The sequence below is a fragment of the Cervus elaphus genome, chromosome 22, assembly GCF_910594005.1.
Source record: "Cervus elaphus chromosome 22, mCerEla1.1, whole genome shotgun sequence".
Taxonomy (NCBI): Eukaryota; Metazoa; Chordata; class Mammalia; order Artiodactyla; family Cervidae; genus Cervus; species Cervus elaphus.
In genome coordinates this window covers 80877730-80904451 of record NC_057836.1, presented here as the reverse complement: position 1 = coordinate 80904451, position 26722 = coordinate 80877730, and the positions used below count along the sequence as shown (strand labels likewise).

Genomic DNA, 26722 nt, shown 5'->3' with positions numbered 1-26722 from the left:
TCCACACTGCTGTCTGCCCTTGACGGGGTGAGTCACTCCCTCCTGGCAGCACTCCTCTCCCTGGCTGGGACCTGCAGAGCAGCAGCAGAATCCCGGCTCACACAGCTGGCTTGGAGTCTCACCTCACCTGCCACCCACCCTCCTTGGTTCCCTGGCTGGCCTCACCCTCTTGTCCTGACGTGTGGATTTTGGAATGTCCCAGGAGCCTCCATTCTTGGTAGCCTCCTCTCTTCCCCACTCCTTCCATGGTGAGCTCATTCAGGCAATGGCTTCATGCATCTGTGCACTGATGTCACCCACAAAGGTCACTCTGACGCTCTGGAAGGCACCTCCAGGGTAACTAGCAGCACTTGCACAGCTCTGCCTGGAACTCTCCCGCATAGCAGCAGGTGGCAACCTCGTCCTTCCAGTGCTCCATTCCAAAGCCTGGGAGCAGAGCCACCATGACTGTGCTGTTGTCCCCCATGGTCTATCAGCAAACCCTCCAGTCCCAGCTACAGTGGCCCTCAACTCAACCGTGGCAGATGCTCCTGACTGGTCTCCCCAAGCTGCATGGACACCCTGGGGCTCAGCAGCCCACCAAGCAGGTTGCCTTGGTCCCCACCAAAGCAGGGCCTGAGATAGGACTTGGGGTGGGAGTTGGTTGGGGAGGTGATGGCAGGAGGCAGGAGTAAGAGAGGAGAAAGTCCAATAGAAGGGTGGTCATCATGGGGACCGGGGGCTGCTGGGCCCCCCGAGAAGCTTTCAGAATCATCCACTAGGAGGATGTAAAGTTGGAACTCTGTCTATCCTCCCCTCCCCTGTAAGGACTACTATAACTTTATCTCCCAGACCCCCACTCTGCCTTGGGAAGGCCCCAAGTTACTACTTTTCCTTTTGTAATCAACAAGTTCATCTGCTGCTGATCCTCGTCTGTATCAGTTATCATTACAATTGTTGCCAAATGATAATTTTTCTAAGTTCTATCTATACTTCTTAGCTGACATTCTACTGTGAAGGCTAGCCTTTCCTTTTTTCTTTACTAGGCTTCTCAGGTGGCTCAGATGGTAAAGAATCTGCATGTCATTGCAGGAGATGCAGGTTCAATCTCTGGATTGGAAAGCTCCCCTGAAAAAGGAAATGGCAATCCACTTCAGTATTTTTGCCTGGAGAATCCCATGGACAGAGGAGCCTAGCAAGCTACATAGGGTTGCAAAGAGTGGAACATGACTGAGCAAGCATGCAATCTCATAGGATGCATGGAGTTTTTTAATTCTAGTGGTTATAATTCATTTTTGTAATTACTTATTTTGATGCTCAAAATACCCCAGTTGGGTCAATGGGAGCCTTCAAGTTGGCTCCTGTGTCCCTTTGACACACCCCATCATAGTTTGATTACTTTCTTACCTTCTGTCACAGCAAGCTATTCTAAGCCCATTTAAAAAATTATGTATTTATCTGGCCATGCTGGGTCTTAGTTGTGGCATATGGGATCTAGTTCCCTGATCAGGGCTCAAACCCTGGCCCCCTGCATTGAGAGCACAGAGTCTAAGCCACTGGACCACCAGGGAAGTCCATCTAAGCCCATTTTTAAGTTCCCTGCCCCAACCCTGGAATCAATCATTTCTCCAAGGAGCCTTGGTTCCTGGTTCCTTTTAGTGGGGGCTGTATTTAGAAACCAAGATTAGGGAACTGCATGTTGTGATGGGGTGTTTGCAACATTTTTAAGTATTGAAAGTATCTACGATTAGCAAGGCATGGATGAGGAGCACTCTTGTCCTCAGTCAGTGGAAGAGGGCCTGGGACAGGAGTAAGAAAGGGCACTTGGCCATGCCTGTCATACCTGTTTGATGGTGATAGGTGTGCACATGCACACAACTGTGCCATTTATAGGAACCCCTTTAACCCAAACTAGCACACAAGTACACAAAAGCAACACATTGGAAACAATCAGTGTCCATAGACACAAAGTTAACTAAGGAAATTGTAGTACTTCCTTCCTAAAATGAACCAAATTTAAGTCCATGAATTATTTTTGGAGAAGCAGAAATTTACAAAATGCCATGTATAGTCTGATTTTTTTTAATTTAAGATAAGAGATGTGCATCTTACAAAGGTGACTGTGTTTCTGTAGAGAAAACTAAAAGGACACACTCCAATCTCATAGGCAACATTATCCTTCTGAGTTATGGGGAAAGACCCTGGAGGTTGAAAACATAGGAGCAGAAAATCATACTTTGCATTTCACACACTTCTGAACTATGTTAAGGGTTTATAGCAGCCATGTATTTCCTTCACAACTGAAAAAAAAGCTGTAAGGACTTCCCTTCCCTGGTGGTACAGTGGATAAGGCAGGTAGATACCTGCCAATGCAGGAGTTCAATCCCTAGCCCAGGAAGATTCTGTATGCCTAGGAGCAACTAAGTCCATGCACCACAACTGTTGAACCAGTGTGCCTAGAGCCTGTGCTCAGCAACAAGAGAAGCCACCGAACTGAGAAGCCTTCACACCTCAACAAAGAGTAGCCTTGGTTTACTGAGACTAGAGAAAGCCCACACAGCAAAAAAGCACATTAAAATAAGTAAATGAATAAAGAGAAAAATGCTCTAAGTGATAATAGGTGAAGAAGAGACAGCCAGCTCCCCATCCTATAAGACTCACCAGTATTACTGAATACTGCTGCTGCTGCTGCTGCTGCTAAGTCGCTTCAGTCATGTCCGACTCTGTGTGACCCCATAGACATCATCCCACCAGGCTTCTCTGTCCTTGGTATTCTCCAGGCAAGAACACTGGAATGGGTTGCCATTTCCTTCTCCAATGCTTGAAAGTGAAAAGTGAAAGTGAAGTCACTCAGTCCTGTCCGACTCTTAGCGACCCCATGGACTGCAGCCCACCAGGCTCCTCTGTCCATGGGATTTTCCAGGCAAGAGTACTGGACTGGGGTGCCATTGCCTTCACCATTACTGAATACTAAAGTAGCTTTAAAAATAAATGAAAAAGATGTTCATCAGAAGTGGGGTTAATCAACTTGGGAAATGGGAGAAGGAAGAGAAAAAATATTGACAGTGTTCACTCATACATGCCCTGGAGCAGAGGAGGGGTCTTGGCTGTCTGTGAAGTAGCCCCAAAGGCTGCCCCAGCCCGAGGCTGTCAAACATTTCAGATCACAGTTCCTCCAGCTCTGATCCTGGCTCTCCACCCTCCTTTAGCAGGTAGCTGGCTTCCCTGGAGAAGTGCATGAAAGGAAGGAATGAGGCAGCCATGAAGCTCAGGACAAGAAGCCTCGATCAGGGCTATGCTGGTCTCCCCTGACTCCTAATTGTAGAGAGAGAGAGGGTGAGTATCACATGTGACTGTGAGGATGGATCCTGGAGCCAGACTTTCTGAATTCACATCTTGGCTCACTGCTTACTAACTTGAGCAAGTTCCCTCAACCTCTCTGTGCCTTAGTTTTGACACCTGTAAAATGTTCCCCATGGGATTGTTGGAAGATCAGATGAGCCAATATGCTAACTGCTTAGGATAGTTGTTGGCATGTAATGAATACTCAGAAATGTTATTTGTATTGTTATCATTCTTGGTGGTTACAGCGAACACACCCCTATCTCAAAATGTAGTGGGAATGCAGGTAGGGTTTCACTGTCACCTGTGATGCTGGCTGATACTTTGTCATAGTGGTGTGCATTAGCCAGCAGTGCTTTCAGCTGCAGAAATTCCAAACACAACAGCTTAGACAAATAAAGCTTGGTTTTACCTCAGATTACAAGAGGCCTGTGAGTTGACAGCTGCTGGCCTAGGTTCAACAGCTCAGCCATGTCAAGCCCTGTCTCCATAAGGACTTTGCCTCTTTTTCATGTGTTCTGCCTCAGTGTTACAACATGACTGCCACAACTCCTGGTGTCATATCCACCTGCAAGGCAGGAAAAAGGGAAATGGAGAGAAAATTAGAAATACCAGCCACCTCTGGCTCTTTAATCAAGAAAACAAGTCTTCCCAGAACCCCCCAGCTGACTGCCAATTATATTTCATTTACTAGAACTGTATTATTTGACCACACTTAGTTCAAGACAGGCTGGGAATTTAATTAGCTTTCCAGCCGCAATTAGTGCAGATCATAAGGGAAAGGAAGGTAAGAATGACCTTGCCAAGTCTGCCACTATTTTCTTTATCCCATGAAAGGAATATCCGTGACCATGTTCAGTGAATCAGGAGTGGGTAGTGAAGTTCACCAAACGTTTTCTCAGCAGCAGAACCCTCTTCCGCTCTTGGGTTCCATCTAAATAGAGGCCCACCTGTTGTGAAACAAGAGGCAAATATTGAGCCATGGGGACCACCTGGGAGCCCACATTTTCTTGAGACAGCAAAGCTGAGAACCATGCAGACCAGGATCCGAGGCTTCCAAAGAACTCCTTTCCAACTTTCAAACCCAGACATCCTTCTGCCAGAAATGGCCATCACTACCAGCCTCAGGCCGGTGAGGAAGCCAGAAGCAATCGGGTTGCTGAACGAAGCCCTTGGCAGCAAAGGCATCTCTGCTCATTTCCTCCTGGACTTGTTAACCTGTTTTCCATCTTCCGGGCTCTCAGGAGCACTGGGCAGGCCAGCTGGAGAGTAGGCGACTCCCATGTGTGACTGCCCTAGTTTTCCTTCATGTCCTCTGAGCAGGCCAGGCTGATGCTATCTAGTTCCTGAGACCCTGCAGTGAACTCAGCCCTCAGATACCGCCTCTTGATAACAGTTTCACCTTTTCCATCTCTTTTAACAAATACCAAGTCCTGGCCAAAGCCCAAACTCCTGGCTGAAGACCAACTGCTGGCTGACAGCTCCTTGCTCCTTCCCAGAAGCAAACCTGGTCTGAGATGGCCTGGAGGGTGGGGCAGGGAGAAGCAGGCCAGGTGCCCAGGACTCCCTGCCTGCCCCAGGCAGCTCAGTGCCTTCTCTGGGCCCTGGTTCCCCACAGCAAAAGGAGTATATTAGATGCTTCCTGGGGTTGCTGCTCTCTGCATGCCTTCTGCAGGCTCCCCTGGCTCACCCATCATGGCACCTGGACTCTGCCGCTGTGCCAGCCACAGATTCTGTGACCAGCCATGGGCCACCTTCAGCAAAAGGGTCCTTGCCATGGTCCCAGGCCTCAGCGGAAAGGCAGCTCGTTATTTCTGAGTCTGTGGAAAGTGCACTTTGAACACATTTGCATCAATGCAGGACACAATATCTCCCCAAGGAGGCCAGAAAAGAAGGAAAATTCAATTTGTCAAGACATCCAGCCCTCACGTCCTGCTCTTCCTACCTGCTTTCTTGGCCCCTGAGAGGCAGCAAATCCTCCTGGGCCCAGACAAAGAGGAAGGGAAGCAGATGCTGTTTCAGACGGCATTTTCCCTCAGTTCAGTGGTAGGTTTATACTTTCACAGATATGATTTTGCACCACCCTCCCACCCATCACACAGAGCAACACTTCAACTTTCCAGGGCACTCTCCCCACCCCCCACCACTGGTGCCACCTGAGTCCCTCTCCCAGAAGGACACAAGGTCCCTCCCTGCCCACCTCCTGCTCCTGCTCTACAGCCTGTGAGGTGGTGTTCCCAGGCACGCCATTTGTCTGATGGAGAAACAGGCTTGGGAAGTCCAGCCCCACAGCGGGTGTCTGACCGGGGCTGGTCTTGCAGCCTGGCACACTCGGCATCCCCTGGCTGCACCCTCAGCTCAGACCCATGCCCCCTGAGTCTCTGTCCTTCCCCTCACTGGCACCTTGGAGCTCACTCAAAACGTCTTGGGTTGGTCTCTCCTCCCCTCTGTGAAGCTTATCAGCCCTTTTCTTTTTTTTCCCCAGCTTCTCACAAACCACATGAGACAAGGCTATAGATACAACATGAGATTAAAGGCTGAACCTCATCCAGGTCAGGAAATTCCGAAGGCAGTTGCCCAGTTTATCTCCAGCCCTGCTGATACCCCCAGGGTAACTAGTCTGCTAGTGAGGCGGGGGGCCGGGGGCAGGCATGAACTGCAGAGGCACCTGGGTCCTTGGAATTTCCCGAGGACCAGATGCCCTGACTCCCCACCAGCTCCCAGGGCTGTTGCCCTCTCCCTGTCTTGGGCCTGGTTCCCACTCCCTCCCTTGATGTTGTGTCCTGAGTGTGTCCCTCTGCAGACACACTGTGTCTGTTCCCACCAGATCCAAATATGCTTACTTCCTCGTCCTTCAGACAGGCCTCTGTTGGACTCACTCTACACTGACCGTCCCAGTTGCTAAGTCAGTGCTCAGCCTCAACTCTCGGTAACCCAGCACTTTGGTCCCATGCTGTCCTTGGCTGGACTACAAACTCCCTGCCTCACTCCCACCCCTTGGTCCTCTCCTCACCTACCCCCACGCTCACTCCTGTCCTGTGGCCTTAAATACTGTACACACTGCCTGACCCAACTGCCTGCTCAGCCCTCCGCCTCAAGGTCGGACAGGCATCTTGGGCCTGTGAACCCCAACCGCCAGGTTTCCCCAAACCTGCCCCCTACACCCCACCCCTTAGATGTAGGAACTCTTCCCTCACACCCTACGTCTATTATTATGGTCACCTTTCATGTAAACTGGGGACCTGACACCTCTGGCCATCTCCCTGCTACCCTCCACCTTCCCTTAAACCTATCACCCACCTGGACCCTGTTGAAATGTGCATTTGCTCAAAGTCTTAAAATCCCCCTTTGCCCAAGTTCAGGGTCAAAAAAAAAAAATGCTAGCGTGACATCCTTCCATCCATCTTTTTCCTGCCCCTGCCTCTTGCCCCTCTCACTCTATTCCAGCCACCCTTGTAACTGCCATCCAAAATCCAACTCTGCCCCTGGAATCCCAAGGCTCAGTCTCCCCCTTCTTCAAGTCTTCTCAAATAATTCCTTCCCTCCTATCCTATTTTAAACTGCATCACCTCCCTGGCACTCTCTATTCCCCTTTGTGTGAGTTAGCTATTGCTGAGTAACAAGTTAGCCCAAAATGTAGAAGCTTAAAGACAGTATTTGCATGTTTATCTTACAGTTTCTATGGGTCAGGAATATGGGTGTGGTCTTGTTATTCCTCTGGGTCTCTCATAACTTCAGGCAAGCTAGGTTGGGGTCCTTTCAGGGCTGGGTCTGCATAAGGCTGTCTTATGAGGCTGTGGGCAGTAATTGTCTCTTCCCAGGCTGCCCTCAGTCCCTGGCACATGGGCCCTCCTGTGCTGCTCAAAACATCAATGTGAGCAAGGGGAAAGGGAGGGCGTGCCAGTGAGACAGACTCACAGACGTTTGTTTTGTTTTTTAATTAAGTAATTTGGCCGTGCCAAATCTTTAGTTGCAGCATGTGGGATCTAGTTCCAAAATCAGGGATTGAACCTGAGCCCCTTGCATTGGGAGTGCAGAGTCTTGGCCACTGGACTGCCAGGGAAGTCCCCTCACAGGCATTTGTAACCTATTCTTGGTAGTGCCAGCCCATCACTCTGCCTTTCCTAGTCATTAAAAGAAAGTCCCAGGTCCAGTTCAAACTTGGAGGGAGGGAGCTGCACAAGAGTGTGAGAACCCAGAGGTGTGAAGACCTGAAGCCCCGTCTGAAACTGGCAGTCATATGGTTTCTGCTGGTTTGGCTTTCTCATATCCTTCCTTCCCATCTGACGTACTCTCCTGTTCATTATCTGTCTCCTTGAATGCCCTGCAAGCTCTTTGAAGGCCAAGCTTTTCTGGGTTGTTGAAGGCTGTGTCCACACTGTTGCAGCACAAAGCCAGCATTGAATAGATCCTTATTGGGTTGGTGCTTCAGGAAGTTCCTGACAATACAGAATAATAACAGCCCTCCACTCTCAGTGACTGTCCTTAATTTTTCCCAAAGTCAGCCAGTGACAGGCACTGAAGGCTGATTTCTGTAAGGGTGAAAGAGGCTAGGGTGTGGGACCCCAGGGCTGGAGTGTGTTGACTACCATGGCCACGGCCAAGGAATGACAGTCCCTATGCCCTCCCTGAGACTCAGTCTCACCCTTGTGAAATGACACTCAGTCGCAGAGCCTGATCTGTTTCAAGAGCTCTTTAAAGGAGTGAGGCTAATTCATTCTTTGACATATGGATTTTCAAATATTTTAAAAATTCAAAAATCATAATTTGGTAAAAAATATTTTTGGGTGACAATTTAGGATTATCTACCAAAGCTTTAAATGCACACACTCCTTGATCCAGCAAGTGCAGAGCCTGTAATTGTTGATTTTTCACTATATTCACACATAAATGCAAAGATGGGTGTACAAAGATGTGCAATGCAACTTTGTTTATTGTAGCAAAAGAATAAGAATGATAAATGTCCTCAAGTGAGGGGCCAGATAATTAAACCTGAGCATGTCCACCTGTGGAATAGCACACAGCTATTGGGAAGGCCCAGGAACCCACATGTCCTGATGTGGATGCAACATCATCTCATTTACTGAGTTAATCAACAGCTATTTGAGCATCTACTATGTTCCAAGTATTATTCTAGGCACTAGGGACACAAAAGAGCAAACTCCCTGTTCTTGGAAGCTTACATTCATGTAAACCCATACATGCACGTGCAAAGCACACCAACAAATATAACCATGCAAACATAACAGGATTCTAAAGAAAGCCCAGTGGAGCAGGGAGAGCATGGGAGACTGCTTCTTAGAGCATGGCCACTGAGGAACATCTGAGCCAACATCTGGGCAAAGTGAAGGAGAGGTCAAGGGCAAGCATCTCCCAGATAGAAGGGACAGCCAGTGCAGAGTCCCCAGTACCAACAGGCTTGCTATATTTAAAGAAGAGCAGTCCTGGGGTGGGCGGGGCACTTCCCAAGTGGCTCAGTGGTAAAGACTCCGTCTGCCAATGCAGGAAACAAGGGAGACAAGGGCTCTATCCCTAAGAGGCGACGAGCCCCTGGAGGAGGAAATGGCAACCAACTCAAGAATTCTGGCCTGAAGAATCCCCATGAACAAAGGAGCCTGGTGGGCTGCAGTCCATGGGGTCGCAAAGAGTTGGACACGACTGAGCAATTGAGCACACACCTACAACAGGCTGGAGAAGCCCAAGTGGAGTGAGAAGGAGGAGAAGAGGGAGGGGAGGAGGAGGCAGGGGGAGGCTGAGGTCAGGGAGGTGGGGTGAGCAGAGGTTGGTGGGTGAGCATCAGATGGGTGACAGCCACCCATCTGAGCTGGCTGTGGACTACTTACCCTTCAGGATGCAGGCTCAGGGGCAGGTGAGCTGGTGCAGCTGCTGAGATTCCACCCTGGTGGGGCTGGGACCTCAGCTGCCTGCTCCATGCAACGGGCTGAGTTTTTCCCCAGCACCCCTCTGGGACTGTGGGAAGGGGATGAAACAATGGTGGGAGCCTGAGAAGGAGGCCACTGTGACAGCCTGGAGAGGACAGCAGCTTGGACCAACGCAGACGGATGAGATTCTGAGTATGTTCTGGAGACCCAGCAGAACATGCCGTTGGGTCAGATTCAAGGTATGAAAGAGAGAAGGGAATCACTTGTAACTCTTTGGTCTTTGTCCTGAGAAAGTGAGTGAATATGAACCCTTTTACTAAGATGGGAATAAGTGAAGGACAAGCAAGATTTGGGGATGGGAAAAGTGGAAATTAAGAGTTTGTTTTTGGGAATTCCCTGGTAGTCTAGTGGTTAAGACACCATACTTTCAATGCTGAGGTCACTGGTTCAATCCCAGTTTGGGGAACTAAGATCCTGCAAACCACATGACACAGCCACAAAAAAAAAAAAAGTTTACTTTTGATGCATTAAACCTGAGATGCCCTCTGGGGGCCATGCAGAGAGTCCATGGAGGGCAGGCAGCTTAGTGAGTGGACTTTAGTGGGGAGGAGAGGCTGGGAATAGATGGGGGATGGAGGAGAGTGTTGGGGGTGGGGTGGACTGGGTTTCAAGCTGGGTCTGGATGCGGTCACTGAGGAGTCAGTGTGGGCTAAACTGACGGCCCAGGTTGGGGATCTTTTGTGAACACATCCATGTTTAGTAATGGAGACAAGGAAGGCACACAGATGAAGAAGAGGAGGAGGTGTATCCAGGAAGCCAAGTGAGGAGAGGCCTGGGGATGGGGGCGGAGGAGGGGGTGCGGGTGTGCAGGCAGGTGGAGGAGCAGTCCAGTGCTGCCAGGAGCTGAGTGTACATGGACAGCAGAGGGTCACTTCTGGCCCATTGGGTGGAGGTCCTTCAGCTTTCAGGCTTAGACAAAGCCAGAGTCAGGGCAGGGCGGGGCCCACAGGGGTTGCAGGGGGCTGCAGGGACCACAGGGGCCAGAAAAGGAGGTGGTTACAAAGATAACACCTGTCAAGAGAGCTGAGGGAATTCCCTGGCAGTCCAGTGGCTCAAACTCCATGCTTCTACTGCAGGAGATACAGGTTCGATCTCTGGTTGGAGAACAAAGATCCTGCGAGCAATGAGGCCCCTCCTCCCCCCAGAAAAAGAGCCAAGGAATAAGGGATAGGCACAAGGTCTTGGAGTTTGGGTTTGAAGATGAGGAGCATTCCAGCATGTTCTGACAGGGAGTGATCCAGGAAGCCTGAGAAGTGGGTTCAAGCTGCAGCAAGACAATGCACAAGGCTCAGGAGCTGTGACTGAGTGGGTGGTGCAGACGGACTGGAAAAGGCTGAGTAGGTCCTTCTAAGAGATCTGGAGGCCCAGGGAGGTGGCTGTGAGGGCTGCGGAGGCACAGAAGACAGGGAGCGAGCAACCAGGGTGGCTGAGACCACTGTTGTGGAGAGAGGGTCCTGAACACAGACAGCTTCCCTCACCTCCTCCAGCCAGGCGAGGACTCGGGGGAGGCAGAAAACTGGGCCACCCAAGGTCGAGCTTTGCCGGGTGAATAGGAACATTTGGGGGGCAGTGTTGGGAAGAGGAAGAGAGATGTCCGTGGATTGTCCTTATCACACTCAGTTCCCAGAGCCCTCGCCCATACCCTGCTCTGTTTCACCCCCACCCTGGGGCAGGCACCACTTTGAACCCTTTCTGCACTGATGACAGGGGGTTTGCAGCTGAGGAAGGGCTCAGTAATTGGACAGAATCTCTGGGAGGGGCCATGGGGATTAGTGACAAGGAGAGAAATGCGGGGGTCAGACCAGGAGTGGAAGAGGCTCCAAGGAGCCCAGGACCCTCACTTCCTGAGGACTCAAGTGCTCCCTTTTCTTCCATTGACCTTGGAGATGGCTGCAGTCCCTTCTGAGTCTCAGATCCAATAGTTTGATCCAGAATTTGGAGGGAACTCCAACCAGGGGTAGGAACACACCCACCCCAGCCCTCTGGGGTCCTCATAGCAGCCCTGCCTAGCATCACAGCCACAGCCCACTCTGCCCCGTCTCAGAGACCCTGAGGTCCATGTCTTCCTTGACCTGTTCTGAGAATGAGCAGGAGGCCACGGGACCCTGTGTGTGCCCAGCACTGTGCTAGGCCTCATGGGGAAAGCAAGGGAAGGAGGAGAGGGTGTGCCCCTGGCATCCAGCACTCCTGAAGCTGAGCCCTTTGCTGCCTGTCGCTGCCAGGTGAGTGTCACCTGTGAACAGGTGCACAGGCCTCAGGTGGTGGTGCACACTCACCCATACCAGGCAGTGGAAGACCAGGGCATGGGCCTGGGTGCTGGGTGCAGACAGCTGTCTTTGCAGCCTGGCCAGCTCCTCCCTTGTGTTGGGGTCCAGGGGAGCCCAGCTCAGGGTTGTTTTGTCTCACACAGGTGTCACAAATGTAGAGTGCAAGCTTGAGCCTGCAACCTCCACTCTATGATTTGGCTGGGAGGAGCTGAGCACCCAGGGTCCCTCTCAGGTAGGTGGGAGGAAGCAGCCATGGTACGGGCCACCGGTCCCCCCCATGTGCCCTCGATCCAAGCATCTGCCCTGGCAGCATCATCTCATGCCAGCTGTTTTTCCTAATGGAATCACAGCTTGCCAGACAAAGCAACAACATTCATAAAATGCCCCAGGCATGACAAATCTTCCCTTTGAATGGGTCATTTGCTGAAGGAGATGCCACTGATGACTCATTCCATAGATCAGAGAGTCCTGGCATTACAGACAGCTGAAGCTGAGGAGTCTTGAGAGAGGATTATTGCTGGTCTTTGTGCCAATGGGCCTACGGAGCCAAAGGGGACACAGGTGTGGCCTGTTCAGTGTTAGCTCAGACTCACTTCAGGAGCAGTAGGGAGGCATTTTTGGACTCTGTCCCTAACTCCTGATGGTGGACCACATTGGGAACCTGCCCCCTTGACCCAGACTCCCCAGTGTGACCTCTGGACCAGGATGTCGCAGGCTGCAAATGACCACAGCAATATTTCTGTCCTGCCGGCTCTTCCAGAATCCTGCCACCACCACCCCCATCCAGAGATGGATTCTGTTTCCCCTCTCCTAGAAATTGGGCTGGACTTTGTGACTGCTATGATAAATAGAATGTGATGGAGGGATGCAGGGGGACTTTGGAGACGAGGATACAGAAGGTGATACGACTTTGACTGCCGTATTGTAAGGAAGCCCAGCTCCTACAGGGCTGTATGTCTGTGCCCTGGTGGACAGTTCCAGTGAAGGCAGAGGGTCTGGGCTAGCAACCAGCACCACACACAGTCATGTGAGGAAGTCCATGTGATTCTACATGACACAAGTCATGTGATTCCAGTCCTGCTGTGAGCCACCCTAAGCTAAGCGGAGTGCAGCAGAGACAAGGTATGCCTGCTGAGGACTGCCCATGTTATAGACTCGTGAGCAAAAGAAATAACGGTGTTGTTTTAAGACAGTTTGGGGATGGCTTGTTATTGAGTAATAGACAGTGAGAATGCTGCCCTTGATGATCTCTTGGACTTCCCTGAATTTCTCTGACCCAGGGACGCAGCACCTGCTCTGTGGATGACCGACTGAGAATATGGGTGGACACAGAGTTCCTTGTCCTGGGGGAGCTCTAGTACATTTGGGTCAGTGAGAGCTACTCCAGAGGGTCTGCCATATGTGGGAGAGGAAGTGTCTCATTCCTGGAAGTGGTTTCTATTTATATTTTTTTAAGATTTTTTGATGTGGACCATTTAAAAAGTCTTTACTGAATTTGTTACAGCATTGAAAGTGGAAGTGTTAATCACTCAGTTGTGTCTGACTCTTTGCGACCCCATGGTGTAGCCTGCCAGGCTCCTCTGTCCATGGAATTCTCCAGGCAAGAATACTGGGGTGGGTTGCCATTTCCTTCTACAGGGGATCTTCCCAACCCAGGGATCAAACCCAGGTCTCCTGCACTGCAGGCAAGTCCTTTACTGTCTGGAGCCACCAGGAAAGTTCATATTTACAACATTGCTTCTGTTTTATTTACTTATTTTGCTTCAAGGCATGTGGGAATCTTAACTCCCCGACCAGGGAGCAAACCCACACTCCTTACATTGGAAGGTGAATTTGTAACCACTGGACAACCAGGGAAGTCCCTGGGGGTTTCTGTTTAATGGGAAATGTCTTCTTGGTAGCAAAATGTTTGGTATTAGTTTTGATATTTGGTCATTTTCCCAAAGGTTGTGAGGTCTGTGAATCCCTCCTGTGATCTTAGAGCTGTGGCCTGCAGAGAAATTGCTTTTTTTAAGCCTCCACTGAAACCCAGTAGTGACAGAGCTGCTGTGAGAGCAAAAATGCACTAAGCAGTGTGAGTCAACAGGGTGTCAAACAATACACTGAAATTCCCTGGAATAAGTTTCACCAAATGGGGGTCTGTGATTTTGTTTAGAATTCATATTGTGTGATTACACCTACAGCAGTAATGCCCACAAAGTCCTTTTCACTAGAACAACACTGACCTGTTTTTATGTGAAGGGACAAGCAAGCACTCAGTAGCCCATTGCTTCCATCTCTTTGGCTGGATGGAGGTGCCCTGTATGGGTCACCATGGGGTTCCTGATCAAGGTCACTGCCATCAGTGTGGACAGAAAACATCACTAAGACAGCGGGAAATGTGGGCTATAGTGTCCTCATCCATTTCACACTTCAGTGGCCCACACACATATCCAGCAATTCTCTGCCCTCTATCCCAGCAACCTGGGAACCCACATCCCAGGAGGGCCTCAGCTCCTGGAATGCACTGAGCAGACTTCCCCATCAGCATCCTCTCCTGAGTCTCTGACCGTTGATAAATACACCCCAGTTTGTGAATTCATAATGAAAACTAAAAGCATACAAATAATTGGAACTGGAGAAGGAAATGGCAACGCACTCTGGTATGATTGCCTGGAAAATCCCATGGACAGAACAGCCTGCAAGCTACTGTCCATGGGGTCACAAAGGGTCAGACACGACTAGTGACTAAACAACAGCAAAATCTGAAACACCAAAAGCACCCCCCCAAAAAAAGTAAAATTAATAGTGCTCTATGTTCATTACCAGGACCTTCTTTCCAGTCTGCATCAGTTTCCAGTGACTGCATGGCTTGTTATTATCTCACGGTTCTGGAGTCCGGAAGTCTGAAATCAGGGCTGGTTCCTTTGAGGGCTGTGATGGGAGGATCTTTCGACGGGCTCTCTCCTCAGCTTATGTCTCTTCACCTCACCTTCCCTCTGGGCCTGACTCTGTCCAAATTCCTTCTTTTTATAAGGACACCAGTGATATTGGATTGGGGCCCACCCCAGTGACCTCATTTTAACCTGATTACGTCTGTAAAGACCCTGTTTCTGAATCAGATCACATTCTAAGCTAACAGAGTCAGGACTCTAATATATGGATCTGGGGGGACACCATTCAACTCCTGATACAATGAAAATCATATTTGAGTTTATGTTTCTCCCTTTAGTAGGACTGAGGATGACTGCACAGTAGCCTAGACCAGCATCAGGGTGATTTGGCAGGCAGAGGGCAGAGGGCACTGCCCTCAGGCCAGGAGGCCGGCTTTACCCTGTGGCCTTGGCCAGTCTCAGTGGAACCTCAGTCTTTCTGTGATAAGGCTTAGACCGAGTGGTCCCTTTGGGCCTTTCTGTCCCTGAGATTGCTCAGGGTCACTTGTCCCTGGCTTTAGTTCACATGAGGCATGGAGGCCTGTGCTGGGCCCACTCAGTGTGGGTGTGAACAGAAGTGTGGCGGACACCGGGGCACTCAGCCAGGCTGCTCAGGGTGGATGTGCTAAGGAGACACCAGTAGGCCTCCCGGGGAAGGGCCAGGTTCTTGTGGGATCAAGAACAAGGAACCCTAGTTTCTCTTTCCTGCAGACTTTCCTCACTGCCAGCCCTACAGGAATTTCCCTTGAGGGCTGGATGGTCAGAGAAGAAGATGACACTCCTGAAGGGCAATGACTAGGCTTAATGCTAGAGCAGAGGGCTGGGCAGTGCATGATGAGAGGCTGGTGCCCCTTCCCCCAACAGCTGCTGCAACTCCAGAGTAGAGAGTGTGGCTGAGGGACCATGGGAGGCTTGGCAGGGAGGGGCTGAGGAGTAAGTAAACACTTTGTCTTCCTTGCTTTCGCCTCTTCCAGGGCCTCAACATCAAGGGCCAGATGACAGGATATTCCTCTGCCCCCCGCTCCACCCCCCAGGGGCAGCCTGGCTGGCCCTGACACCGGCTGGTCCAACCCACTGCCCAGCCCCTGCCAAGTGTGGCAGGTGCACACTGGGGCAAAACTGAGCAGGCATAGCCCTCACCATGGAGGAGTGGGGATGATGCACATCTCACCTAGCACAGCAGGGAAGCCAGCCCTGTAGCTGCGGTGAGGCCCATCTGTTTCTGGGCACGAGCCCCAGCCTGGAGCTCCCTCAGGGAAGCACCCCAGGAATGCCCAACAAGGGCTTAAATCCAACAGCAGATCCTAAGTCTGGGACAGTGGGAATAAATAGTTGCTTAGGCAAGTTTCACCCTAAACCAAGACTTGGGGACAGTAATTCTTGCAGAGCAAAGATGGCTGTGTGATTGCTTACTGTCAGGAGGTTTGCCCAGGCTTCCAGGGTTGGGGTGCGGGTCCCACTGCTCTGGTCTTGGCAGCACCTGGCTCAGCCTGCCCTGCCCTCCTCTCCCTAGGCCGCCTCCTGTAGGCCTGGAGGAGCTGGGCATAGGGGTGAGGACCAGTGGGACCATGGCCCAGGCTTCCAGAAACACATGGGCCATGGGTCTGGAGCTCACCAGTGAGGCAGAGGAAGGGGAAGAAAGGACAGACAGCTCAAATGGGTTGTTGCTCCTAGCAGCCTGTAGGGCTGCCCTGTGTCCCCTCAGTTCCCCTCCCCAGCCCTGCAGGCAAGCATGGCTGGGTGGCCCCATTTCTCACCCCTATCGATTATGCTGGCAGAGCCCTGCAGCACAGGATGTAAATCATCATCCTTGGGGTATTTAACCCAGGGAGGGTTAGCTGGAGGTGGCATCCCTTATAAATCCTGCATCTGATGTTTTTATATTAATTCCTAGAGTAGCCAGATTACTTTTTATTCCACTGACTATTTATTCCACTGACTTCTTCATTGACTAGGAGACATTTCTGAACAGTGCGTATCTTGTGGAGCATCAGTCATTTAGTGGGGTGCTTCCTCTGGTTGCAAGTTTTTTCATTAATGTAAAAGGAATGAAAATTCCTTTGCTTCAAAGACTCGGTCTTTGGAAATAACAATGCACAGGCCAGCCAGAGTCACTGCTGCCAGCACCACCACCGCCATGTATATGCGCTGTCTGGAGGGGCCTGTGAGCCTCTGACTAAGGGTCAGAGTCCCCTGGCATCCTCTCTTTCCTCTTTTTCCCCAGTCCCCCTTGGCCATGCACAGGACCTGAATTAGCCTCTGTCAAGGGACCATGGCTTGGCAGAGACCAGGTCCCCGAGAGCCAAACACGTGGTCATCAGGATGATGGCAATAACCGTCTTGCTCTGAGGACCCAGTTGAAGACATGGGTGTTAGGGGAAGAAAGCTGTCTGCAAATACAGGTGTGTCCCTGCAGAGGAATGGAGCAGGCATGTTCTGGGTGATGGTGACAGCCCACTTGCTTTGCAGATGAGAGAATCATGTTTGCTGGAGACTCTCTGAAGCTCCACCCCATGCAAGAGTTGGATGGCAGTAGAATCCAGCCAAAACAAAGAGATGACCACCCTTTACCTGCACAGTGAGTGTGCTGGATCACCCAGTGGACTCAGTTGGGTCTGAGTCTCCCATGAGGGACCCAGCTGAAAAAAACGGGTGTTAGGAGGAGACAGCTGTCTGCAAACACAGGTGGGTCCCTGAAGAGGAGCAGAGAAGGTGAGTTCTGGGTGGGCTCCCAGCAAAGCCAGGGCCATGGGCATCAGCCAGGGGCAGATGGAGGCTGCAGAAAGGGAGGAGACACAGAGGAGGGGAGGCTCACTGGGAACAGGGCGTGCGAGCAGCAGAGTGAAGCAGGCACCTTCCATTTTGAGATCCTCACCTGTGTCTCTCCCATTGCACCATGCTCTGGGCAGCTGATCCCCACCCAGTGGGCCGGGTACCAGCGGCATCAGCAGCCCCAGGGATCTAGTCCCGAGGACAATGTGTCACCCTACCCCCACACCCAGAGTTAGAACCTGGGGGGCAGGCTCACAGTGTGTTTGACCAGCCTTGCACTAGAATTTGGAAACCAACAGTGAAGTGAGGGCAAGAAGCCCAGAGAAGGAACAGCTGGGTTTGCACCTCAGCAATCTGCCTGGAAAATGGGGCACTGCTCCCACCCAGGCGGGTGTTGTGACCCTGAATGAGTTAGAAGCTCCAGTCCAGGGCTGCCCCCATGTAGGTTCTCCACAGCCATGAGCCATTCCCACTGTGCTCACTCAAGGCCGGCCTCCTCTTCTAGGAGAGATGATTCAGGCCTCAGAGCTTTGCCTCCCAGGGAAACCTCACTCAGCTTTTCTTCCAGGGGTCAGACATGCATAATTCAACCTTTAGGATTTTGAGATTGCTGATAAATTACAGATACAAATGGGTAACCAGGCAAAGCCCCTCTGCAGCCTGGGTATCCACCTGGGAAATAAAACAGAGGTCACTCCCTCCTGCCCCCCACCATAGGCAAGGTCGCAGGAGCCCCCAAAGACGAAGGCTGCTTGCATTTGTGGGCAGCTGCTTCCAAGACAACCGTGAAGAAAACAAAAAAAGGTTGTGAATGGTGTTAGAGAATCAGCTGTATCCAAGCGTCTGGATCCTGTAAGGAAACAATTATGAGGCAGGAGCGAAGCTTTAGAAGATCATAGGTGCTTCATCCAAACTCTTCTCTTCCATCCCTGAGGTGGACTCCTGATGAGGGTCTGGGCAAGTCCCAGGAGCGAAGGAGGTAAGCTCGGGGCCCCGGGGCGGGGGTAGGGAGGAGAGCAGGCACCCAGGTGCCTGCTCAGTCCCGGCCTCTCTGCATCAGTCTCCCTGTTCATTCATTGCCTGACACAGCCATGGATGAAATGACTAGGACAGGGAGTGATCTGGCCATTTAGATAAATACATCTTGTAGACCAGCCATCAGGTTCCTGTGGGTAGGAGGGGGTGGGGGTTGGGGAGGGGAAGGAGAGTTGCTGTGAGTGAGGAGGATGCTTCTAAGCTTCTGAATCAGCTTTCCATGAGACCCCAGGGATCTGGGGCAAAGAGAGGGTCTGAGACAGGCCTCTGAGGGCCATTGCTAGGGGGTGGGAGATGGAGGGGCGGAGTGGGAGGGCAGAATTATCCACAGACGTGGAAAAGCCGAGGTTCAGTTTCTCAGTTACAGCAGTTTCTCAGTTATAGGAGTGGTTGAAAATGTGGTTCCGGGTGTCCTCAGAAGTCACCTAAGGGAAACGAGGGGCCCTCCCTGAAATCAGTGTGGAGTCTTGGTGTATTGATTGATTAGAACCTTTCTCCTGCCCTCGGGAGATGTCCTGTGTGGAGAACAGCACAGACACAGTGGTCCCTTCTCTCCCATCCCCCACCACCTGAGTGCTCGTCTCACAGCTGTACTAGGAGGTGGACTGCTGTGCCCACAAAGTTCACATGGGCTTCCTTTCAGTTCCATCCATGTGGTTTCCGTGAGCCAGGTCCTAGGCCTTCCTGTGTGCCCCCAGCCCACCCACACCCACGTGTGGTGGAAAGACAAGCCCAAGTTCTGCCTGGCTCAGCCAGGGGGCCTCCCTGTGTGGCTGAGTCACAGCACAGACAATCTGTGGTGAGTTCTTCCATGGTAGCCTCATTCAAGGACAGGCTACAATTCGCAGAGGTTGCAACTGCATCCACCCCTCACAATGCAGCCCCTGTCTTGGGGGGCAGGGCAAGGGCTGAGCAGCACACATAGGGTAGTAGAAGCAGCCCCACCAGTGGCTACTTGGTGTCCGGGCTGGAGCTGGGCAGAGAGCAGCCGCAGGGCTCCCTGGAGGTCCTGGGACAGAGCCCGGGATGGGCAGGTAGGGGCCTGTCTCTAAGCCAGAAGGGAGAAGCTTCCAGACATGATTGCATCTGACCTTCTCCTCATGTCTCCTTTCTCTGGCGTAGGGCCTGCAGTGAGCCCAGCTCCTTCGTATTCCTGGGCTTCAGCGTGGGGGAACTTTGTAAAGTTTCCAACCCACAGAAAATTGCCAACCTCTGTAGGCTTGAGGGGGACCCACGATCTCCACACAGAGCCCTTCTCATTCCTGTGGACCTCTGTGGAGAGAGGAATTGGGGGTGGGGAGTGGGAGAGCTGCTCTGAGTGAGGAGGGTGCTTCTACGCTTCTAAATCAGCTTCCTGAGAGACCCTCACCCCCAACCCTGCTGGCCTGGAGCACTGAGGTCTTCAGAACCTTCCAGAACATTCCTCAGTTGAGCAATCCCAGCCCAGGGCCAATCCCCAGGGAACCTGGAGAAAGAGAAGCTCCCCTTGTTGAGGATCCCGGTATCCTTCTGTTTAAAGGGCCAGAGGGAGGAGAAGGATTCTGAGCTTTTAAGAGAAGGTCTCTCAACAAAACACTTCCTGATGCTCATCTGACACTAAAAACCTATTCAAGTCATAAACTTCTCCTGTGGAACACGTCTCAATAATGTATTTATCTAAAGGGCATCTGTGTTTGGTCTCAAACTCAAATGCTCCAAATGTCAGGCCCTGAATGATTTATTTGGGGCCTCCTGTTCCCTCCCTGTGAATTGTCTTCCGGCTCCAGCCCTGCTCCTGTCACCCTTTCCACTGATGTTTACAGACTCAACAGGCTTCTGTTCACACCAAGGAGGCAGCCCAGAGGGAGTTGGGGGCAGAGGGGTGTGAGTGTGCACCGGTAAGGACTGATGCTGTCACAGCAGATGGCCCTGCCCTACCTCCTGCCTCCTGAATGCACCTTGTGCCTCTGCCCAGGCTGTCTTCTTAGCTTCCAGGGCCATTCCTCACAGCAGGTCATCCAACTAGCACCCTGAGTCCTCATCATGTCCCCACGGAGAGGGCCGGGAGATAAATCCAGCACAGTTAAACCAGGAAGCAGGACTTCCCTGGCTGTGCAGTGGTTAAGACTCCATGCTCCCGATGTAGGGGATATGGGTTTGATCCCTAGTTGGGGAACTAAGCTCGCACATGCTGCAGGGCATGGCCAAAACAACAACAAAAACAAAAACAAAACAGGAAGCACACTGTGTGTGTGTGTGTGTGTGTGCTCAGTTGCTTCAGTCGGGTACAACTCTTTGCGACCCCATGGACTGTAGCCTGCCAGTCTGCTCTGTCTGTGAGATTCTCCAGGCAAGGTTGCTGGGGTGGGTTGCCATATCCTCCTCCAAAGATCTTCCCAACCCAGGGATCAAACCCACGTCTCCTGCGACTGCTGCAACGCAGGCAGATTCTTTACCACTGAGCCACCAGGGAAACCCAGGAAGCATACTGGGTTCCCTTCAAATTGTTTAGATGGAGCATCTGAGTATTGGCTAGGGAGAGTGGTATCCTGGAGCCCAGACTTCTGAGTGACAATTAAGAGTTGAACAACAGAGGGGGCCAGAGGCAGGCAGGAAGACAGAAGGAACAGCCAGTGGAGGTCAGTGGCCACAGAACACGTAGGGAGTCTGAGACCATTGGAGGCAGGGTGGCTCGGGAGCAGAGGGAGGTAGGCCCTGGAGAGGGGCTAGATGCTGAGCTCCCAGCCCCAGCAAGCAAGCCCTTGGGTCTCAGGCTGCTGCACAGAGTCCCCTGACAGCCCTTCATCACAACATATTAACATGCATGAGCTCATCAGCCCCTTTCCAAAGAGGCCCCTGAGAACAGGGCCCTCCAACGCCCACTCTGCCTATAGGAGGCAGGGGTTTCAGTAGACGTGGTCAGGCTTGGTGCTGGGTCTGCAGGGGAACAGAAGATTCCCCAGGACGAGAGAGAGTGTGCCCAGGGGGAACCCCAGCAAGACTGCTGCTGTTGAGGGTGGGGGTGGGGGCTCTGGCACTTTCAATCCACCAGGAAACAGAGTGGAAGCTGCTGGATCAGACAGCCCACTGGGACTCAGCAGGCTCTGGTTTCTCTGCTCTCCCCACAGCGGGGGAGGTTTGGGCTAGGAGCCTGCCCAGCCCAGGAGCCCCAGGGAAAAGCCGGGAAGGTGTTTCTTAGAGCATCAATGTCCAATAAGTACATAGCCATGTATGACTACTTAATTTTACATTATTGTAAATTCAGTTCCTGAGTCGCACCATCCATATCTCAAGTGCTCCACAGCCACACTTGGCTAGTGGCCCTCACATTGGATGGAACAGAGGAGGAAGTTACCACCATCACAGAACATTCTGTGGACAGCACTGGGGATGAAGGCCAGGCTGGCCAGCTTCTCAGCAAACAGGGGTGCTGAGGGGTGCCCACCTGGGCTGGGTGAGGTGTCTACAGCAGAGCTGGGAGCTACCTCCCAACCATGCACCTAGGTTCAGATAGCCACCTTTAGGGAGGTGTTAGAGAGGAAGCAACGGTGGCACCCTAGATCTACCCGAGACAGCACTCCCCACCTCCCCTGGCCACCTGGGGCTGCTGCCATCACTGAACAAGGTCTTTAGGAGCACTTCCTGGATTGGGGTGGGGAGAACGGGGGTCAGTCAGTGCCCTGCTGCTCGTGGGCTTGTCTGTAAGCACAGGCGGCTGGGGGAGCCACACAGGTTATGCCCTCCCACAGGCAGGTGGCCGGCCCCCCTCCCCCTCCTTTCCAGGGACGGCGGCACCCCCACACACACACTGCCTCAGCACCCGCAGGCCTGAGATGGATGTAGAAGCAGCACACCGTGCCTGGAGCTGCACCCACCCCATCCTGGGCAAGGAGGCCTCAGAAGCCATTACAGGACATTAAGTCAATGGACTTCCTATTTGTCAGCACACCAAGAACACAGCAGACTTTTTCCACTCCTAAAGATTGCCTGGGTCAGAGCATTCACTCTGCCAATCCTGCAGGCTGTAACCCTCTCAGAGACCAGAACTGCACCTTCTAGAGGGGTGAGGTGAGGCTGCCAAGGAGGTGCTTCATGGGGAGACAAAGACCCCTTATCCCTGCTGGGGCAACAGAGGAAACCCCAAGGCCCACCCTGTCACTTCCCCCACTCCCTGTGGGCAGCACCATCCCCAGAGCTCTGTCTTCTTTGCCCAAAGTCAACTCCCCGGGACATCCGCCCTGACAGACACCCTGCCCCATGCCCCTCCCCATCTGGGGTCACTTGTGAATGCTCTGTGTGTCTGTACCTTATGTGTTGGTGATTGTCCTTGAGAAGCACCCCAAAGGAAGGGTCTTGGCTTAGCTCACTGTAGTTTGAAAAGGGTGCTGGGAAAATAGTGCCCAGCAAATATTTATTAAATAGATGAACTTTTCAAGAAGAAGAGTAAATGGTAAATGTGCAGATCAGGTGAAATACAGACTCGGATGTGAATTTTTGAGCAAAAACAAGGCTCAACTTCATGCTTGTTGATCATTTTAGGTTACATGGCCAGGGAGGGACATTCAAGGCCCCTCCTTGTAGACCCTGGCTAAGCAACCCTGCCACAAGGCAGACCTCCCTGGCTTTGTGATTCTGCCCACCTGAATATGACAGGTAGCATATGCTACCTGTCACCAGTTTTGTTTTGTTTTTCCACTGTGGGCCACAGAACAAATCGAGAGGCATCATCCATCTTACCTGAAGGTTTTGTCATTTCAGTCTGGAAACTGGAGAATTCATAAATAGGTTTTGTGATGGTAAAGGTAAGCTTAATTTTTCATTCACCTCTAGCTAATAACTGATGGAGAGGTTCGCCTTTGCTTCTAGAAGCAAAAGGGAAAAGAAAAGGCTTCCCAGTGACAGGATAATTTGTCAGAAAGTTATGAATGAGCACAAGCAGGACTGTATAGGAAGTGTGTATTGAATGATATGACATACTGGCTTCTAATTGCTGCTGCCTTTCTGATCAATAATACATGTTTTCAAAAAACCTTCTGTTTGCATTTACACAATGGGCTGTAACTACTGCAAAGGATCCATTAAGACCTATTTTAAAAAGTGCATTCGTAAAAACTTGTCTAAATCTGCATTACGAGGCAGATTATGAAACTGCCCTGGGAGATGTTTTTTCTAAAGAGCATTCAGGTCATACCTGTTGGACTGGCCAATTCGAGCTCCCTGTTACTGCTATGGCTTGCTTGTAAGCTAGGTCAGTCCTTCTCTTTGGTGTCCTTGAGGCAAGAGGCAGGCACTGCCAGGCCTGAGGCCCCATTAGGTTCCAGTGGTCTCCAGCCAGTGGTACCCTTGGGCTGGGGACTTGATGTGAGCAAAGCCCCCAAAGCCTGGGTGAGGTATGAGCAGAAATCAACCCACCACTCCCGAATGTGTAATTACATGCTCAGATAAGTGCTGCAGTGGTAAAGAGGACTCTGGGGTTCTAGGGCTCTCTCTCCTTCCACTGAGAAAGCTGTAGGTCCTGTGGGGAGGGCTGGAGACAGGCATTGGCTCCTGCAGGCTGGTATCATTGGCTGCCAGCCCCATGCAGGTGTGACTTGTTACCTGTGCAGGTGGGAAGCCAGAGCTGGGGCAGCAGACAGCCCGTTTTAGGGGTCACCTGTGTTCTGTGCTACCTGAGCTAGGTCCACTGACCACTCTTGCCTCAGCTCAGCTTCCACAGCTGACGGGAACCAGTGATAACAAGGACAGCTCCTGCCCATTGCCTCGGATTCACCTGTCCTCAGGCACCTAAAGGGAGAGAGCTCTGCTTTCCTGAGGCCCAGAGATGTTGCAAACATGCTGAGGTCACACAGACCAGAGAGAGATGGCTTCGATACAACTCAGAGCCTACCTGCAACCTTCACACCAGGTCACTGCCCCCAGCCTAACATCCAGACAGCACCTTGGACTTTAGAGGACCCCTGGAAGAAGAGCCAAAAAAAAAAAAAAAGCTCATTTTCTAGACAACCAGAAACAGTGCTGATTCTGTCAAAGCTTCATTTGGGTTCAGCCTCACAGCACTGCCAGGTAGTTACTGTATTATTACTCCCATGTTCTAGTACATGATGAAGACCCCAAGGCCCCAGTGATGCAGCTAGCCTGGTTCTTGTGCTGTGGGGAGGAATGGAGAAGAGATTCTTCCAGAGAAGAGGGAGGGAAGCAGGCGAGGGAGGAAAAGGAAGAACAGAGGAAGGAAGGGAAAAGAGCAAGGTGGGGCCAGAAATTCAGAGGAGAAAAACAACTCCATTGGGGTGGCCCATGGAAGGGTGACTGGGGCAAAGAGTTGATGTCAGGCCTCCTGGTGGAGATGGGCCTTGTCTGGGACTCATGGGGGTCTCATAGATATGCAGGACCCAAGGCCAGAAAGCCCAACGCTTCACCTCTGCCCTCTCCTGGATGATTATCTGGTCAGGTCTCTGGGCATACACATGGGGGCGAGTGTACATCCGTGTCCTGCACATGACACAGGTATATGCTCATGCATACATGTGTACATACACAGACGGGGATAAAACTACACATAGGAGGCTCCCTGGACTTTTTTCTAAGAAGAAGGCAATACCCCCTCCATAGTCTTAGATGTCCTCTCAAGACCCCCAAGGGTGGTGGTGGGGAAGGAGTGGAAGGGCCTGAGGGGATCAGGCAGGAGCACAGTGTCCAATGGGCCCTTGAGGTGGTCACCCAGAGCACGACTGGACATCCGGCCTGACCAGTGTCAGCCAAGGCTTGGCTGGGGCAGTTCCACAAGGGTGGGGCCAGTTGGAAAGAATGCACCAGGCCACCCCTCTTCATTCTGCATCCTCCTGTCACAGAAGTCTGTGTGTAACAAAGAAGTCTTTCTTGGGATCTCCCTTCCTAACTCAGGTCCCTTCGCTGTGCACAGGCCTGAGCAGCTCAGCCTTGGTGGTTACTATTAGCACCAGAGGTAGCTCGCCCACACCCAGGGGAATCCCTCACAGCCAACTCCAGCCCCAGATGTCCAAGAGCCTGAAGCCCTGGGAGGGTGAGGCAGGCAACATAAGGTCTGGTGGCCGCAGGGTGGCTCTCCTGAGCTGATAGCACTGTGCCCTGGCCTTCTGCCAACAGGCTGGCTTGGACATCTCAGGGGGCAGAGCCCCCAGCCAGCCTGTCTTGGCAGTTCCTCCTCCTCATGGCGAGTGACTTCACTTTGACTTCATATCTGCAGTGATGTGCACAGCTCTTACTCAGCTCTGAGCTCAGCCAGGCAGGAGGGCGCAGCTCTGTGCACAGCAGGAAGAAAAGACCCTGAAATAGGGGCACCTCAGGCCTAGGGACCTGGGATCCTCCCACCCCAAGCTCCCATGTGCATCCCATTCCTCTGTGCCCTGGTGGGGGCTAGACCTCAAAAGGCAGCTGGGAGGCGGGAGGAGAACAGTGGACTTTTCCCACAGGAGCCTAGTACTCACCTCCCCCCTCACCCCAGGACCTCCCATGTTAGGGACCCAGAGTCTTCCCTCTTTAGTATCAGATGTGTTTATAGGCATCATTTCTTGGTGCAAAAATTAAATTCTTTTGGGCTCCAGTTCCTTCTTGTTACTTGCTCTGCTACCCTGTCAGCCCCACATCCTAAGAACTCTAATGTGTGGTGGGGGGGAAAGGGTATTACCCTCCAAGCATTCCGTTAACGCTGGCTCCAGGTCTCTTTGAAAGGTGTGCCCGGTCAGATCCCTGTTTTCATTGGCTGGACCAGTCCTAAAGAGGGGTTCACAAACTAACGCTAGGACACCCCCAGAGGGACTACAGAAGCCACTCACCAGGCGCACCCCTGGAGTGCACAGAAGGCGCCGGCTCAGGGTCCCTCGCGGGGGCTCTTCCCCTCCTCCCACCTTCGGCCGCCAGAGAGGCCGCGCACCCACCGCACCTCCCCCCTCCGCGAAATGGCGGAGGATGCGCCCGTGCCCGGAGCCTGGAGGCGGGGCACCTGCCTGGTCTGCAGGTCCCTTCCGGCTCACTCCCAGCCAGTCCGCCCAGAATCCGCATCCCCGCCTGGTTTCCCTGCCCTCTCTGGGCGGCAGGGAAGGTCGAAGCGCAGAGACAGCGAGAGGGCGCACAGGCTGAGGAAGAGTGACTGTGCGTGCGGAGGTGCACGGCTTGGGGCTGCGGCTGCCAGGCCGGTACCCGGATCCCGCACCTCGCCCCTACTCGTGCCCCGCCCGGCCTGCACCCCGCGTCCGGCTCTGGTCTACTAACCCTCGCCCTGGGGTAAGCGCACCAGGGATCGCCTGGGGAGGTACCCGGCGCCCCGCCTTTACTTCCGCACCCTGGCCCCGCCCCCCCGCCACCCCGCCCCCCGCCACCCCGCCCCCCGCCCCACACGGCCCTCACTGCCCCGCCCCGCCCCTGCTCTCGCCTCGTGCGCAGCCCGCGCCCTCCCCGCCTCAGTCATGTGCTCCGAGCCCCGAGCACAGCTGCGGAGAGTGCCCTGGAGCCCGCGCCC

At 52.5% G+C, this 26722-nt stretch overlaps 1 long non-coding RNA gene and 1 other non-coding gene across 4 annotated transcripts; one reads left to right on the top strand and one right to left on the bottom strand.

Annotated features, from left to right (window-relative positions):
• Positions 1-3643: 3643 nt before the first annotated feature.
• LOC122680614 lies at positions 3644-26542 on the bottom strand. Of its 3 annotated transcripts, XR_006336729.1 has the most exons (5): positions 26476-26542; positions 25892-25977; positions 24116-24185; positions 4120-4271; positions 3644-3889 (listed from the first exon to the last, which is right to left on the bottom strand). It is a non-coding gene; the product is annotated as an uncharacterized LOC122680614 (long non-coding RNA). The 3 variants fall into 3 exon arrangements; XR_006336730.1 differs by lacking the exons at positions 25892-25977; positions 26476-26542 and adding an exon at positions 26040-26171; XR_006336728.1 differs by lacking the exon at positions 26476-26542 and having other exon boundaries at positions 25892-26066.
• Positions 9597-9669, top strand: TRNAE-UUC. Its single transcript has one exon. It is a non-coding gene; the product is annotated as a tRNA-Glu (tRNA).
• Positions 26543-26722: the final 180 nt, after the last annotated feature.